Below are 18,077 nucleotides of genomic sequence, written 5' to 3' on the forward strand. Positions count from 1 at the left end.
AAATTGAACATAAAGCATAGTGATTAATCACAAAAACAATATGTAATTATATATGTGTTTTCTGATGGTCTTAGGCGACCCCTGTGAAAGGGTCCTTTGACCCTCAAAGGGATTGCGACCCACAGGTTGAGAATCGCTGGTCTAAGGGTATGGTCATTTGAAAAGAAACATTCTTTCTACTCATGAGGGTTAGTTCGCTCTTCTTGGACGTAGGAAAAAGGTGGATATATATATATACAATATTTAGGAAACGCATAAGTTGGCCATAGCGCAGCTCAAGTGCACTTTGAACAGAATGCTTATTTTACAAGTACCTTCCGTCCAGGTTTGCACTGAGCATCTTTGTTTACTTATCTACCCCTTTGCCAACCAAAGAAGAAGAAGGAAAAAAAAATGTGAATAGAGTTTTTACAAGGTAACACAACTCATACAACCTTTCCATTGCACTTTTAACTCTGTCAGTCCCAGCCCACACCTAGATATAAACAACAATGAGATATACACGGTTATCTGAGAGCCTGTGAGATCTCAACTGGACTTGAAAGTTCAGCTCAATTTGTTACATTTTTAAAATTAGAAACAGACCTTGAGATGTGCAGGGCTTAAATACAGCAGATTTTTATTGTTTTATTACCTCAAAGACCAACCCTCCACTACACCCACTCTTTGTTTGAAAGATTCCCTTTAGAATTCATTGTACCAACAAAGAAGGGGGAATGATAATGGGAAGACTGGGTGCAGAATAATAGGGAGATTGCTCAGTTCAGTTCGCTCATTTCTTCAAGAAATAATCTAGTTCCTACCTTATAGAAACTGGGCAATATGCTAAGTGCTGCAGTAAATAAGAAGTATTTGAATTGATTCCTATAAAGAAACAATTCCATCCAAGCAGTGTTTTCTGTCCTTGCTGCACCCTCTGCTCCCTTCCCTCACCTCTGTCCACAGAAGTGCAATACCTGTGGGAGAGCAGTCAACGAGCACAGCCCTCCAAGAATCCAGGGCTGTGGCATATTGAGACCTGCCCTTCTAACCAGCTACATTCTCTCCCCTTTACCCCCTTGGTCCTCTACTGCCTCTGTGCCCACATGTTGGCATTAAAGGACACAGCTTGCCCTTGTTTGCTTATACTTACGGAATCTTCAAAGTGTTCTGATGTCTTTTTTCTGATTACAAAAGTCACACATGTTCATCGTTACATATAAGTCAAGTATTACAGAAATGTGTGTTCTTTGAAAACATGTCACTCCACCCCTCAAAACCCTACACAGACTTTGCTTTTGTTTTAAATAAAAAGCTAAGTCATCAAAGGGCCTACTGGTTTGCATACTTCTTACCTCTCTTCCCCATGTCCCCAGTTCTGCCTTCACTTACTGGTCCAGCATCACACCATTCCAGCATCCCTGCCTTTGCACAGCTGTTCCTTCTGCTGGAATGCTCTCCCTCAGGTATCTGCATGGCTTCTGTCTTAGCTCGGCTGCCATAACAAAATACCATAAATGGGTGGCTTAAAGCGCAGAAATTTATTCTCCCACAGTCCTGAGGGATAGAAGTGCAAGATCAAGATTCTAGCCGATTTGGTTTCTGGTGAGAACTCTCTTCCTGGTTTGCAGACAACCACAGTCTTGATATGTCCTCACATGGCCTTCCCTGGGTGCAACCTGATGACCTCATTTAACCTCAGTTACTTCCTTAGAAGCCCCATCTTGAACTACACTGGGGTTAGGGCTTCTAAGCCCTGTTAGAAGCACAGGAATCTGGGGAAGACACAAACATTCAGCCCCTAGCAGCTTTCTTCTTTTCTAATTGGCATATCACCTTTGCCGAGAAGTTTTCTGGCCTCCTTTTTGAAACACTGATTTATTATTCTGTGGGATAGCTGGGTCCACTGGGGTTATCCATGAGCTGCAATCAACTGGCAGCTGAACTTGGACCAGAGGGTGTAAGGTTGCCTCACCCTCGCAGTGGTGCTGTTGGCAGAGGCTCTCTCTTCATGGGGCATCTCATTCTTTTACAGTCTAGTCTGGGCTTCCTCACACAACAGCTAGAATCTTTCAAAAGGGTGAGAAGGGAAGCTTCAAGGCCTCTCAGGGCCTGGCCTCCAAAGAGCCAGTCAGGAGCAGCAGAGTCCACTGCAAGGGGAGCGGACTCAGGATGGTATGACCTGTCAGGGGCTGCGATTGTCACAGTCTGCCATGCCACTCAATTAACATCACAAACTCACTCTTACTTTTTTCATTGTTATTATCCTTTTTAACAAATATTGTTATTGATTTTTAGAGAGAGAGGAAGGGAGAGGGGGAGAGAAAGAGAAACATGGATGGGAGAGTCTATTGGCTGCCTCCTGCACCCCCCACATAGGGGTGGAGCCGGAGATCTGGGCCTGTGCCCTGACTAGGAATGAAACCAGCAACCTTTCAGTGCACAGGACGATGACACCCAACCAACTAAGCCACACGGGCCAAGGCCATTATTATCCTAGATTAGCAAATTGTAAATTCTACACAAGGTATTTGTCTGTTTTTGTTCACAAATATACCTCCATCCCCTAGGATAGAGTCTTGCAGTGGTCGGCAAACCGCGGCTCGGCAAACTGTGGCTCGAGAGCCACATGCGGCTCTTTGGCCCCTTGAGCGTGGCTCTTCCACAAAATACCGGCTCTTCCACAAAATACTGACTTCTGCGCATGGGCCACGAAGTTTCAATCGCACTGTACGTGCGCACCCGCACGTGGTATTTTGTGGAAGAGCCACACTCAAGGGGCCAAAGAGCCGCATGTGGCTCGCGAGCCGCGGTTTGCCGACCACGGGTCTAGCCTATGGTAGGTGCTTACTAAGTATTTATTAAGTGATTGAAAACATTAATTTTATTAGGTTGGGCATGTTTTTACTGTTAAAAAGCACTTTACCATAAAATGATGTTATCTTCCTTTTCACAGCAACCTCAGACAGGGTATGTATCGTTGCTATCACTTGATAGTTGAGGAAACTGAGGCCTAGACAGGGTGAGTGACTTGCCCGAGGCCACACCACTGATAAGAAGAAAGTTCTGACTTCATGTCCAAGGCTTTCTATTAGCCATCGTGCAACCTTCCAGGTGAAATGTACCCTCTGCCTTTTGTAGTATTTCCTTTCCCAAGACTTTGTGCTTGGGGAGCTCTGTAGAGGAAATAGTTTGGTTACACAACTGCCTACGGGGCAGGGGGCCAAGAGGAGAAGCATTATCTCTGAAATCTTCCCATGGAGGCCAAAACCTAAAGGTCTCCATGACACAGAGCTATCAAGACACTGAAAGGCAAGGTTGTTGGGCCTATCTGTATGGACCTTGCTCTGGACTGCACCGCACTGTTTGTGCAGAGTTAAACTTTAAAGCCATGTGTCTAACCAGTGTTTGCCATGTTGTTCTGGTCTGGATACGCCTTGATTTGAGCCTGTAGGAGCAGAACACAATCTCCTCTCAAGCTTTGAGCTGCTGTTCGACTCAGAGAAGGTTTGGTTAAAGAGCAAATCTTAGTATCAAAGGAAAGTGATACCAGATGAAGAAAGTACTCAACTCTGCACATTAAAATGTGTTTTGATACTTTCTGGGGTGGAGAAGAAGCCTTGTTCCTTTTAGAAAAAGCTTGGGCGGCAGCTTGCAGAAATCACTTTTAAAACAGAAAGTGCCCTGCTGCTGTGCCTCAGTTGGTCAGAGTGCTATCACATACACCATAAGGTGATGGGTTCCATTCCTGGTCAGGGCACATACACAGGTTGTGGATTCAACCCCCCCCCATTTTCCGCCCCATGAGGGGGCATACTGGAGGCAACCGATTGATGTTTCTCACGTCGATGGTTCTTTCCCTCTCTCTCCCTTCATCTCTTTCTCAAATCAATAAGAACATATCCTCAGGTGAGGATTTTAAAAAATAATAAACTGCCCTAACCGGTTTGGCTCAGTGGATAGAACGTCAGCCTGCGGACTGAAAGGTCCCGGGTTCGATTCCAGTCAAGGGCATGTACCTTAGTTGCGGGCACATCCCCAGTGGGGGGTGTGCAGGAGGCAGCTGATCGATGTTTCTGACTCTCTATCCCTCTCCCTTCCTCTCTGTAAAAAATCAATAAAATATATTTTTTAAAAAATAATAAACTACAAAATAAAACAAAGTTTTACCCTTTCTGCCTCATTCTTTCTCTCAACTTGTCATGGGGTTTTTAATTTGCTACTTAATGTCATTCTAAGTGAAGGAAAATTAAAATTTTAGGTTATTAGCATAAATTTTACCATTTATCTTTTCATTGTGCAATGTTTTAAATTAAAATATAAAAGCATTAAATTCATGCACAGAATTAGTGAAATTATGCAATTTGTATTTTGTAGCTCAAACATGCATTCAGTTTTGTTCTGACCAGAATAGTGTAAATGCTGCACAAAACTAACTCAACTGTTTTTACTTCACCTGTTGATGTGCACATCCTACGGACACTCCCCCTATCCTTTACTGATGAGTAAGGAAAGGCTAGAAAGGAAAATGAACTTGGGTTGCCATCTTTCCCTTTCTTTTATGTCATCGTTTTCAGCCTAAGTGGTTGGCTAATACAGGGAGGTAACAAGAATGAAGGAAGGGTATGATAGAGTTCTTTATTTATTTGTTAAATAAAGAGTGCCATTACTTTCTGCATTTAAATCGAGTTCTGGTTTAAACAGAAAGCATGGTCTCTTAGGGCTGTAAGTGACCTCTCTCCTCTCCTTTCTCCGTTATACATGGAACTCACTTACCTTGTACTTGCCTTGAATCCTACTGGACTCCCAGGCGTCGTCGGGGATCCCTGGGAAGTCAGTGCTCCTGGGACATCAAGAATTCTTAAAGCAAATGGAGCATCAAGAAAAAGTTGAGCCCTAACCGGTTTGGCTCAGTGGATAGAGTGTCGGCCTGCGGATTGAAGGGCCCCAGGTTCGATTCCAGTCAAGGGCATGTACCTTGGTTGCGGGTACATCCCCAGTTGGGGGTGTGCAGGAGGCAGCTGATCCATGTTTCTCTCTCATTGATGTTTCTGATTCTCTATCCCTCTCCCTTCCTCTCTGTAAAAGTCAATAAAATATATTTTTAAAAAAAGAAAAAGTTGACACTCCTACTTATCTACTGTGTTCACACACATGTGCCCTTGTCACTTCAGCATGAGTTGTAAAATCCAAGTTCAAAGATAAAATTATTAAAAATCTCAGGATGGTGACCACAGAGCATTAAACCAAGTGCACTGTGACTATACAGGTCTCTTGTTCCTAAAGCAGCCTTGCTTCTCTCTCTGTGCGCAAGGGAAGGACAGGTTGCTTTCGGAGCTGTGACACACACCCTTCCATCTCTGCTCTCTATTGTTCTCGCCACACAGTCTCCATCCCTGGCCAGGAGAGTGTTAATGTTTGTTTATGGAGTTACATATCCTGAAAGACATCATGAAAGGAAAACCATTTTTTTCTTTTCTTTTTTTTTTTTAGAGAGAGGAAGGGAAACATTGATGTGAGAGAGAAACATCTATTGGTTGCCCCAACCAAGGATTAAACCCGCCGCAACCTTTTAGTGTGTGAGATGATGTTTCAAACAACTGAGCCACCTGGCCAGGGCGGAAACCATTCTTTTCTTAATTCATGCAATACATACATTTGAATTGTCTACTGTGTGCCAAACACAAACTCCTATTGGTTAATTATTCAATTTGACTCTTAATAGAACCTTAGGTTGTATGGTACAGGTCTCATAAACAGAGCAACCTGTATGGTTATTGAACATTCAGATTTTCTTGCAAATACATGTCCTTTGAATGCATCCTGTCTCCCTCCAAGGTATGCCAGGTGGAGTGTGGCCTGAGCATGACTAATACATTTTAATGAACATTTTGTTCCTAGCTATTGTCATGTTTCAGCAATATTTCTTTCTGATTAACTACCTTTTTCTATTAACTTGTTTTTGTGTATGTTGCTAACTTTTTATTATGGAAAATTTCAGGAATGTACCAAATTAGAAAGACTATCAGAATAACCCATAAGAGCACTTCAACCAACTTAACTGTATCACCTTATGATCAATGTTTTTTCACCTTCATATTTTCCCTGATTATATTTTTAATTTTTTCCAACTTTTTATTTGGAAAAATTTTTATAATCTATAGAAAAGTTCTAAGAATAGTATAAAAACACCCGTATGTTCTTCACCTAGGTTGCCCAATTTTTAACATTTGCCTCATTTGCTCTCTCTCTCTTTCTCTGTATACATGTGAATATAAATAGTTGTATTTGTGCGAATACATGCACACATAGTGATGTGCTGATAAACATTTAACAACTGTCTCTTGGTCCAAGGTGGGGAGGAAGAGTCCTAGTTTTTTAGTGTTTGCTGTCCTTCCGTGGTGTTTAGATACTTCCACCATGGCTTATTTCAAGCTACCAGCAGTTTAATTTTATATATATGCAGAAGTAGGTTTACAGCTATGAAAGATTCTCATAGAGGTCGAGTTTTCCCCTGCAGCACTTCTACCAGCACCAGCGTTCCTGTGCAGAGCTCTCCCTCAACACAGCAAATCTTAATCTGTTTTAGTCTGATGAGTTCTACTGGCCTCACCCTGATGACTCCCTGAGACCCCACCCAAAACACAGGTCTGCAGGCCCCAGGCCGGTGGCGGCTGGCCTTGGTGTGCATTGCAGCTTTTGTTGAGTGGCCTCAGACCCAGCATTGGCGCCGAGATCATATCTCTATCAACATCACGGGCCCCTACCTGGTGACTCACCAAGAACCTACCTCATGCAACTCGCTCACTGCCAGAGGCTCTTTCAGTGACCGAACTTAACACGCAGCTGGCAGGAGGTGGATCTCAGGGTGCCTTGGACCTTTTGCTGACTTGACCCCAGTTTGGTATTGGTGAAAGCAAACACTTGGTATGCAGCTGGGCCTCTCCCAGTTTTGGCACAAATCACTTGCTCCTACCAAAGCCCAGTGTAGGCAGCCACAAACTGTGGATCGCTTTGTAGTTCCTAACAAGTAGCCCCTGGCAGGTCACAGGCAGCATCTGACATTGACATGCACCACAGTCCCTTCCAAGAGGCTCCAGAATCAACACACTCAGTGGTGGGCTTCAGACCACATCAGAGCACCAACCAATTACCTCCACAAGTGGCACCCCCAAAGGGAGACCTCAGCGGGCACTAGAGCCTGATGAGGCAAATTCTACTTTGCAAGATCAGTCCCTGCACAGCAGCTTGTACATTATGGTCATTATCAATCAGATTTGTAGCCAAGATAGATAGAAGTTGTGGGTACCCTGGGGCCCTACTACGGTGATTGGCACGTAAAGTGGAGTGGTGGGCACTCTCATGGGATTGAGCCCTTAACCTGTGGGATCTGAGGTTATCTCCAGGTAACCTCAGTATTGGAATTGAGTTACTAGTAAACTGTAGAACCCAACTGATGTCACGGAAAATTGCTTGGTGTGGAAAAAACCCACACATCTGAGTGTGGCAGTAGTGTGAGAGTAAAGGAGAAACACAGGTGAACATATCTTTTCCTTCTCAATGGCTACTAATTGATGGTGTGATCTAGGCAGCACAATAAGAAATATAAAATTTCAATTTTCATTGTTTACAAGCTCTAGAAAGTGAGAAAGTTAGCCTAATTCACAACATGCTGGGAAGCCAATGTGATCTTTCACTTGCCTCTGTAGTCCTGTCCTACGCAGTCCTTTGCCATGCCATTTCACTTATTACCAGCTCATATTCCAAGGCCAGCCTTCTTTCTTTCCTTCCTTCCTTCAATTTAATTACGATACTGCAAGTGATTTGTGCCAAGATTGATTTGACTCATAATTTTTCTGGCTGGTAATTAAGTCAGACAAAGCCAGAAAAACAGAAATAAAAAATTTATTCTATTCTACCATCTCTTTGAACATTAAAACTGCATATGTATTTGAATATTCAGTCATCTGTCAAATATCTATTGATGAGATAGGCTAGGTCAGTGATGGCGAACCTTTTGAGCTTGGCGTGTCAGCATTTTGAAAAACCCTAACTTAACTCTGGTGCCGTGTCACATATAGAAATGTTTTGATATTTGCAACCATAGTAAAACAAAGACTTATATTTTTGATATTTATTTTATATATTTAAATGCCATTTAACAAAGAAAAATCAACCAAAAAAATGAGTTCGTGTGTCACCTCTGACACGCGTGTCATAGGTTCGCCATCACTGGGCTAGGTGGTAAAATAGGAGTGGACAACATAAATATGGCCCCTGCTTTCAGAGAGCTTATACTCTAGTGGGGAAAAAGAAACAAATAAAGATATTAGTTAACAATTAAGGTATTTTCATGTAAATTTAATTGCCATGAGAAAAGCCAATTACATGGTGTAATAGAGGGTGATTGGGAAGCTAGTTTAGACTGAGCATTAGCTAAGCCTTTCTGAGGAGGTGGCGATTGAGCTGAGACCTAAGCTATAGACCTTCTCAAACTATAACTTGCATATAAATCACATGGGGATCTGTTGAAGCGCAGATTATGATTCAGCAAGTAAGGAGTTGTGCCTGAGATCTGCATATTTTATCCCAAGTGAAATTTATGCTGCTAATCCAGAGAGCACATTTTGGGTAGAAAGGATAATGAAAAGAATCTAGAGAAGAGAGTTCCAGGAAGAAGAAACAGCCATAGCATAAGTGCTGAGGTGAGGAAAAGGATGATATTTGAGTTAGAGAAACACCATTTTATAGAGGCTGGGAGTAGTGAGTGCGGGATGAGAGGTATGGAATTAAGGTCTAGGAAGTAGACCAAATTATGTGAGGCTCATAGGCTTGAAGTTTTCATTTTACTCGTGTGATGGAAAACATTGAAAGATTTCAAGGGGGCAAATAGTAACATGATCAAATTTTACCTGGCAACCATGTGAAGGATGCATTTTAGAGGAGCGAGAGTGGAGGGAGAAGAGATTGTAGAAGAGCAGGGTAATACTCCTTGTGTGAGATGTCAGTGGGTTGGACCAGGGCAGTAGCAATGGAGATAGAGAGGAGCAGAAGATGGATTAGGATTTAGTGGCTGAGCAAATGGGTCAAATGGATGGATTGGATATAGCGGAGGTGGGAAAGAGAAATCAAGGATGTCAACTAGATTTATGTTTTCATCAATAAGATTTAAAATCCAAAGAAACCCTTGTGTTTTTGGTAAATGAAAAAGGGAAAATCATCAAGAATGAATCTTACTTCTGAAGCATCTGTTTGTGCTGATGCAAATTTTATTAGAATGAAGGTAGAAGGGCAAATGTATCTGCGATTTTACAATCATTTAGTAATGCATTGTTAAAAAATAACAAAAACAACCCAAAAAAATGCTACCCTAATGAGTGATGGAAGTTTCTGGCAAAATATGTTTTGCATTATAATGCAAGTTAAATAAACTCTTTTGCCTGAGCCTGGAATTTTCCAATGGAAGTAGATGATTTTTTAGAACAAGGATGGATGGAAAGTTAGGGTATTTTTGAAGACCCATTAGTAAAATAGTAGTGTTTTGCTCTAAAAAGATTGTTCACTGCCAAAACTGGTTTGGCTCACTGGATAGAGCGTCGGCCTGCGAACTGAAAGGTCCCAGGTTCTATTCCAGTTAAGGGCATGTACCTGGGTTGCGGGCACATCCCCAGTGGGAGATGTGCAGGAGGCAGCTGATCGATGTTTCTAACTCTCTCTCTCTCTCTCCCTTCCTCTCTGTAAAAAAATCAATAAAATATATTAAAAAAAAAAAAAAAAAGATTGTTCACTTGTGGATTCCTGTGAATGATTTCTGTCATTAGAAAGAGTTTAAGAAAAAGTTACTTTTTTAAAAACCCAGTTGAGCCTCTAACACATTTTTTCTGGTAGCATTAATATGCTTATATTTCCGTTTGAAAGAATGGTTAAGATTGAATTATTATTCAATCCTTTTTCCCTTTGAAGTAGGCTTTTCCTTAAAGAAGTAATTTTGTCACTGTCACCCTTACGTGAAGTCACCCCTGAAGGGAGGAACAGAAGGAATATGAAACTTTTCTCCTAAACCTTGAGTCTCAATGACCTATCCCATGAGAATCTCTGGTGGGGCTAAGGGCTTTTAGGATAAATCATTTTGGGAAATGTGTTCTTTCTATGCTGTTAGGCTGACATGGCAAAATAAATAATACTCTTTGTGTCAACGTCTGTTCTAGCTTGATTTCTCAAAGCAAGGTTGTATGAGAAACCATGGGAATATCGCCCTGAATGATACAAAATTGCATTTTTACCACCCAATAGTTCATGTAGCAGATATTCAGTAGACAGTTGAACTACATTGAATTCCAAGAATTTTCTACAAATCTTAGATTGATTCCTTTCATCTTGCAGATAGTGAGCTGGAAATGGAGGGGGAGGCATCTTGCTGCTAGGCAAAAAAACACATGATTAGCAATCTCACTATTTGCTTTGAAATGGAAGACATCAGTTTCTTAGATCAAGGCCCCGAATCTGTAAACATTCCCCATGCAATGATCTTGCTAATTCCGCATGTGAAGTTCAAAGGTTTCTATTTATTGCTGTGGCAGGATAAGCAGAGATCCTCCCGACCCCCACTTCACCTGGAGAGAAATTTGGGGGTCTAACAAATTATATCATAGTAAGTAAATAAATGTTCTCAACTAAGGAGGGAACTTTGTGATGAAATAGATCCAGGAAGGAAACAAAAACTACTTTACCCCAATAATAATGCCAGAGTTTTAATTTTGTTGTTGTTGTTAATCCACTGATTTTTTAGAGAGAGTGGAAGGGAGGGGGAGAGACAAAGAGAGAGAAACATGAAGGCTGCAGCTGAGGTATCTGCCCTTGACTTCTATCAAACCCTTGACCCTTCAGTCCGTAGCTGACGCTCTAACCACTGGGCAAAACCTAGCTAGGGCCAGAGTTTTAATAATGGGATCAGATGAAAAACATGTTAATAGACTGACAAAATACTTTGCTCCTAAGTTACTGGCCGGTTTTGTCTTTGAAAAAAGAATACTAACTGTTGACATAAGATTCATTCAAACCTATCGAGAATGTTTATCAGTTTTTCTGAGCCAAACTGATGGCAATTGCTGGGAAGCAAACTCTCAATGAATTGAGAAAATGCTGCAGAGAATGGCAGTTTTGCAGCTTATTTTATACATTAGAATCAAAGGAGGAAATGTAAGGAAGGTTACATGACATTCATTGGTGGTAGAGTAAGGGGATAGGAGAAAGCAAAGCAAGGAAATCTCTGGGGCTGGGTAAAAAGTAAAACAGAGAGACACATACTTTCACATTGGTGAGTACAAGATAGTTCAGTGATAACATGTATAGCACATAGAGAAGGTATTTGGAGAACAAGATAAAAATGAGGGGCTCAGTGGTCTCCTGCTCTGGTGGGTAGGTGTGCCCTGAGGGGTCTGGAAAAGGAGGTTATTGTGACCTTTCAAAGGTATGTTATCTTAAATGACACAAAAATATTTAAAAATACATATATATATATATATATATATATATATACACTCTCAGGTAAAGATTGACCTTTGTCAAGGAAACTACAGGCCTAGGATATGACTACTCACCATGACCGGCTTTTAGTTGGGAATTTTTATGTACAGACCATCCTATATGGTTACTTTTGGTCTCTGAGTTTGTAAGGCCACCATGCAGGCCTCCCCCAAGCTTGTCAGGTTGAGTATGTGGCACCGTTTTTGTCTACATGACCTTAGGGAGATATTTGTCCTTAGATAATTCAGGAGGAAATTTACTCCACCAGCACTGTCTGAGAATGAAATGAACTGAAGGTACACTATGGTTTCACTACAGGACCAACTCACTTCCTCACTTCAGAGCTAGCTGCAGGCTTGTAGCAGAGTGGAATGCGGTCTCTGACTCCATCATGTTCGAGCCTGTGTGGTTCCCACAGTCTTCAGGCTAACAGCTCCTGCTTTGTCTTGCACAGAGACATGCTAATCATTAGAGAAATTCTTCTTGGGGCTCCTCGCATTTCCCCTCCCCTTGTCATAAAGGAAGCCCGAACTCTACTTTTTAAAAATGAATTTGAGGTGCCACGAAGGCTCTCATCTTCTCTGTTGGCACCTTCCCGATTCATGAACCTTTCCTTACTCCAACTCTGACTTTTGAGTTTTGACTTTTTGAAGCAAAACTGAAACTTTGAAGCAGTGACAAGCTGGGCAGAGGAAATCTTCCATCAACATCCAGCTGAAACTCAAGGCGTTAAATTTTTGCTTCCATAGTTTTGCCTTTTTCTGGAATGTCGTCTAGTTGGAATCATACAGAATGGATGGGTGTTCCACAGTTTGATTTACCCATTCACCTACTGAAGATGAGAGAGAAAGAACATGTGTACAGTTAGTTTGTTGTGTGTATAACAATCTTGGGTAGCTTCCAAGTTTGGACAATTATGACTAAAGCTGCTATAAACATTCATGTACAGGTTTTATATGTGGACACAAATGAGTTTTCAACTCTTTTGGGAAAAACCAAGGAGCACCACTGTTGGATCATATGGTAAGGGTATGTTTAGTTTTGTAAGAAACTGCTGAACTGTCTTCCCATTTTGCATTCCCACTGGCAAGGAGTGAGAATTCTTGTTGCTTCATATCCTTGTCAGCATTTAGTGTTTTGGATTTTAGCAATTGTAGAAGATATATACTGGTATCTCATTATTGTTTTAGTTTGAGTTCCCTATGACATATGGTGTTGAGCAGTGGTCGGCAAACTGCGGCTCACGAGCCACATGCGGCTCTTTGGCCCCTTGAGTGTGGCTCTTCCTAAGCCTTAGGAGTACCCCAATTAAGTTAATGACAATGTACCTACCTATATAGTTTAAGTTTAAAAAATTTGGCTCTCAAAAGAAATTTCAATCGTTGTACTGTTGATATTTGGTTCTGTTGACTAATGAGTTTGCTGACCACTGGTGTTGAGCATCTTTTCATATACTTATTTTCCATTTGTGTTCATCAAATCCTAAGGGACAAACTCTCTGAGTACTTTTCAGAAAATCCCTCTTACATAGGGACTGCCTGTAAAGTACCTCTTCCAGAGAAATACTCTCCAATTTCACCTTTCCTCAGTCCTCAGGGCTCTTCTTTGATGAGTTACCAGACAGATTTTTGTATGTATAACACTTTGAAGAAAATATTTTCTGAAGTATTTTATTAGTGCATATGTTTAAAACATGACATTTTAGACCATTTATGAGAGACTGGAAGATAAAGTTTCACCTACCCCATGAGTCCTTTGATGTGGATCCTATCACTGTGATTCACATCATGAATTACTTCAAATACTTTCCACCAGTTCCTCCAGGCCATCCTCCTGATTTTATCCACTCCCCCGACCCCCCAGTCCTTCCCCCACCTGCAGCCCTTTAAACTCTGATTTAGCATTTTAATACACACTTTTACAAAATGTTAGAGTCCTCCATTGTAATTCCCTAACTTTTTCTGATCCACTGTATTGATACATCTCAATTGTTTCTTTTCTGGCCAAGATAATTGGGGGAATTTATGGACTTATGTTTACTACAAATTCATATCTTGCAAATTAAACCGGGTCTCATTGCTGTATTTTGTAAACTACAGGCGTAGGATGTGACTACTCGCCATGACTGGCTTTTCATTGGGAATTTTTATGTTTAGACCATCCTATGTGGTTATTTTTGGTCTCTGAGTTTGTAAGGCCCCATTGGGCGACACCAAGACCTGGCCGGCCCCATCCTCATCAAGCCCCGCTGGGCGGGAGACTCAGACTCATGTCCTGGCACTGGGGCGGGGGGCATGGCCTCAGGGTAGTGCAGCCTCAGATCCCTGCTGATTGGTCGTTATGGCGTCACGGTGTGATGACCATTTGCATACTGGCCTTTTATTATTAGGATTTCTTTGGAATAGATAGCTTTAAATTAAAAAGAAACTGTCTCCTACAGAATGAAGAACATGGGTTGTCTATGAGTGTAAAACTAATCTGAAGGAAGATGTCTATTTTGTATTTTTGTACATAAAATTTGAGAACAGTAACTCTTTTATTTATACAAGCACTTTAAAAATATATTGTTATTGATTTCAGAGAGGAAGGGAGAGGGAGAGAGATACAGAATGATGAGAGAGAATTATTGAATGGCTGCCTTCTGCACACTCTACACTGGGGATCAAGCCCATAACCTGGGCATGTGCCCTGACAGGGAATCAAACTGTGACCTTCTGGTTCATAGGTCGATGCTCAACCACTGAGCCACACCAGCTGGGCTATATAAGTACTTTTTTCTCTTGATGGACCTACCTTGAGGTTCCTATGTTTACAATAGGAACCTTATTTATTTGAATAAAAATCTATATAGTATCAAAAAGGCATTCCATATACTTTACCAAGTGCTTGTGATATGCTAAGATAATCAGACATGATCTAGACCTAAAAAACTCATGTTCTAGGATAGATAAGACATGTATGCATATAATTATAATACAAGATTTGAAGAGTTACTATAAGATTGAAAGTGCCGAACATCATTAGAAGGTACAGATAAGCTACTGTGGGAATTGAGAAACTAGGAAGATTGCTTTCAGCTTCAAGAATCAAAAAAAGATTGTGGAGAACATGTCATTTGAATGGAATGATGAAAACTTGGTAGGACTTGCTAGGAATATAAATCAGGATAGACTAGGTTATGCTGCACACACACACACAAAATCCCAAATTTTTAGTGGATTAACACAAATTAATTTCTCACGCCAGCAACATGTCAATACAGGTTGGCAGAGCAACTATGCCCTTCATAGTCACTTGGGAGCCCAAACAAACGTGGTTTTATTTTCAACATATGTGGTCCAAGGCCCTGCAGCCGGAATGGCATGTTGCAGGATGGCTTTTAAAACCATATTTGGATACTGACACATATCACTCCATCTTACACTCCACAAATTATATAGTTAAATCGGACTTTAAGAAGCCAGGGGGTATCAGGCTACCATACCTCAAGGGCCTTTCTGATATTTGAAGCAGCATAGAGGAATCCTTGGAGAGAGAGTGTATAAAATTTGTACAGGGAAAACTAAGTAATAGTTTGAAAGTAGTAATTGTACTAATAGTAATAGCTAATAGGTTTAAAACTGTTTTTTTCTTTTTTGCTGTTCCTAATAGACATTTTTGGAGAAAAAGTTTTAGTTTTACAGAAAAATTGAGTGGAAAAGTTCCCAGATGTCCCCTCATTTATGCCCCCACACCCACCTGCTTACCCTGTTATTAACATCTTCCATTAGTGTAGTACTGGTACATTTGTTACAATTGATTAGCCAATACTGATACATTACTATTAACTGAACTCCATAGTTTAGTTGGATTTACTCTTCTGTTATATATTTCTAGGGGTTTTGAAAACTGTATAATGACATATATCCACTGTTACAGTTTCATTCAGAATTGTTGCCCTGCCCTGAAATCCCCTGTACTGCACCTACTTAGCCTTCCCTCTCTCCTGCTAAACCTCTGGCAACCACAACCTCAGTATATATCCTGGCCTTTTCAGACTGGCTTCTTTTACTTAGTAATATGCACTTAAGGATTCTTCATGTTTTTTTTTCATGGCTTAATAGCTCATTTCCTTTTTACATTTAGGTCCACAGCAAAGCTGAGTGGATAGTGCAGAGTGTCCCCATATACCCTCTACCCTTGCAGATGCACAATTTCTTCCAGTATTGATGTCCCACACCTCAGTGGTACATTTGTTACAATCCATGAACTTACACTGACACATCATCATCAGCCCAAGCCCATAGTTTACATTAGGGTTCATTCTTTTGTTAAAAAAAGATTTAAAAAAAATAGATTTTTAGAGAGAGAAAGAGAGAGGGAGAGAGAGAGAAACATTGATATGAGAGTAAAACATCAGTCAGCTGCCTCCTGCATGCCTCCTACTGGGGATCAAGCCCAAAACTTGGGCATGTGCCCTGACCAGGAATCAAACCAGGAACCTTTCAGTGCATGAGACAACTGAGCCATAGTAGTCAGAGCTAGGTATTATACACTCCATAGCAGCGGTTCTCAACCTGTGGGTTGAGACCCCTTTGGGGGTCGAACGACCCTTTCACAGGGGTCGCCTAAGACCATCGGAAAACACATATATAATTACATATTGTTTTTGTGATTAATCACTATGCTTTAATTACGTTCAATTTGTAACAATGAAATTGGGGGGTTACTACAACATGAGGAACTGTATTAAAGGGTCGCAGCATTAGGAAGGTTGAGAACCACTGCTCTATAGGGTTTAACATATGTATAATGATGTGTACCCACCATTACAGTGTCACACAAAATAGTTTCACTGGCCTTAAAATCCACTATGTTCTACCTATTCTCCCCTCCCTCCCTTCCCCCAAACTCCTGGCAACCACAGATCTCTGCACTTAACAAGAAGAGACAGCAACAACTTGGGACAATTTCCTCTTGTGGGGTATGGGGCAGAATAGGGCAGTGTTCTGTGGCAAACGGGTGGGGACATTACCTAGAGAGTTTAGGAGGAGAATGTAAGAGGGGGACAGCTGAAGCCTGAGGAGAGAGTATTAGAGAGCAAGATAGCCTCCATTTGAGATAGCGCCTGAAGACCTAAACTGGGAGTCTTTGTCCTGTCTGCTCACCTCACCTTTCCCCATGTGGTCTCAGGGAGAAGGTTACTAAGATAGGGTCATAACTACTGGGTATGATTTTGCAATACTTACCTAACTTTTTTGGTTAGTACCAGTTGGTAAGTACCAGTGTTCAAGGGGAGTTTGGACTCCGGAAGGTGGAGGTGGATCTGTTTGAGAAAGACAACAAACGTCGTGATCAATTGGTGGGCTCTGGAGGAGATGGATCTAAGAGAGACACAGACCAGATTCTCCCCCACAACTAAGCTAAAGAGAAGTGTACAGACCAGCAGATGCCTCCCTCATCACAAGAGACAAGGTGCCGACTTTGCCTTGGTCTCCCCTTGAATGTTAGCAAAGCTCATGCCCGTAGCAGGGCAGGAAGGGGTTCCGGAGACATCCGGGTCATGTGACAGGTAGTAGCCTTTTTAAAAGGATTTGTAGGTGCGGGGCACCTTACGGCACTGAGTGCTCCTCCCACAAATGCTAAGTTCTGGGGAAAGTAACTCTTTTTGGCCTCTGACCTTAAGGATCTCATAATCTACTGGGGAAGGCAACTGTGGAGAGATCATTCATTTCATTTCAATTAGATTGCAGAAACGACCATGGATTGAGTCCAGTTAGTTCATCACGTAAGAGATGGTAAGAATCTGAACAGATGCAGTGGCAGGAAGGACGAACTCGGAGAGTCTGAGAGACGTTTCTGACGTAGTTTCAAACAGAGTTGATAGACAATCGGGTGCAGTGGGAAAGGAGGCAGCGTGTGGCGGGAAGAAGCTCATTCTGACTTCACCACTTATTTAACAAAAACAAAGGTGAAGTCTAAACGTCAGTGTTGTCAAAGTGAAAGGAAGAACCGAGAAGCTCCTCTGACTTGCTTTTGTCATCTGCTCCACACTTGATTGAATTGACAGCTGGACTATTTTAAACCTGGGGCCTTTCATGTTCCCAGGCAAGCCAGTGTGGAGTCCACCTCCAAGGAGTGTCCAAGCTGCCCCTGAAGGGCAGACCGTAGGCCAGTGATGGCGAACCTTTTGAGCTCGGCGTGTCAGCATTTTGAAAAACCCTAACTTAACTCTGGTGCCGTGTCACATGTAGAAATTTTTTGATATTTGCAACCATAGTAAAACAAAGACTTATATTTTTGATATTTATTTTATATATTTAAATGCCACTTAACAAAGAAAAATCAACCAAAAAAATGAGTTCGCGTGTCACCTCTGACACCCGTGTCATAGGTTCGCCATCACTGCCCTAGATTATCACAACCAAAGAAAAGACTGCATAGGTAGGGTGGGGCGAGGGTCAGGGAGCAACTGCAGCTGTAGCATCAGGGCCTTAAGTATTCTGTGTCCTGAATGAGGGTGTTGTTTTGCCTTTTTGGACGGGTGTGTGTATGTGTTGGACAGTTTGGAGAGTCTGGCAGTACTCGAAAGG

General features: G+C 41.7%; 1 long non-coding RNA gene across 1 annotated transcript in view; it reads right to left on the reverse strand.

Moving 5' to 3' along the window:
• Positions 1 to 18,077, reverse strand: part of LOC139003556 (uncharacterized) — a 62,573-nt gene that overhangs the window by 13,831 nt on the left and 30,665 nt on the right. The window contains exon 2 of the long non-coding RNA XR_011470259.1: positions 16,734 to 16,810. This is a non-coding gene — a long non-coding RNA (uncharacterized lncRNA). The remainder of the gene's footprint in view (positions 1 to 16,733; positions 16,811 to 18,077) is intronic.

Source organism: Myotis yumanensis, unplaced genomic scaffold, assembly GCF_028538775.1.
Source record: "Myotis yumanensis isolate MYYU_CA2020_CCGP unplaced genomic scaffold, mMyoYum1.0.hap1 SCAF_2, whole genome shotgun sequence".
NCBI lineage: Eukaryota > Metazoa > Chordata > Mammalia > Chiroptera > Vespertilionidae > Myotis > Myotis yumanensis.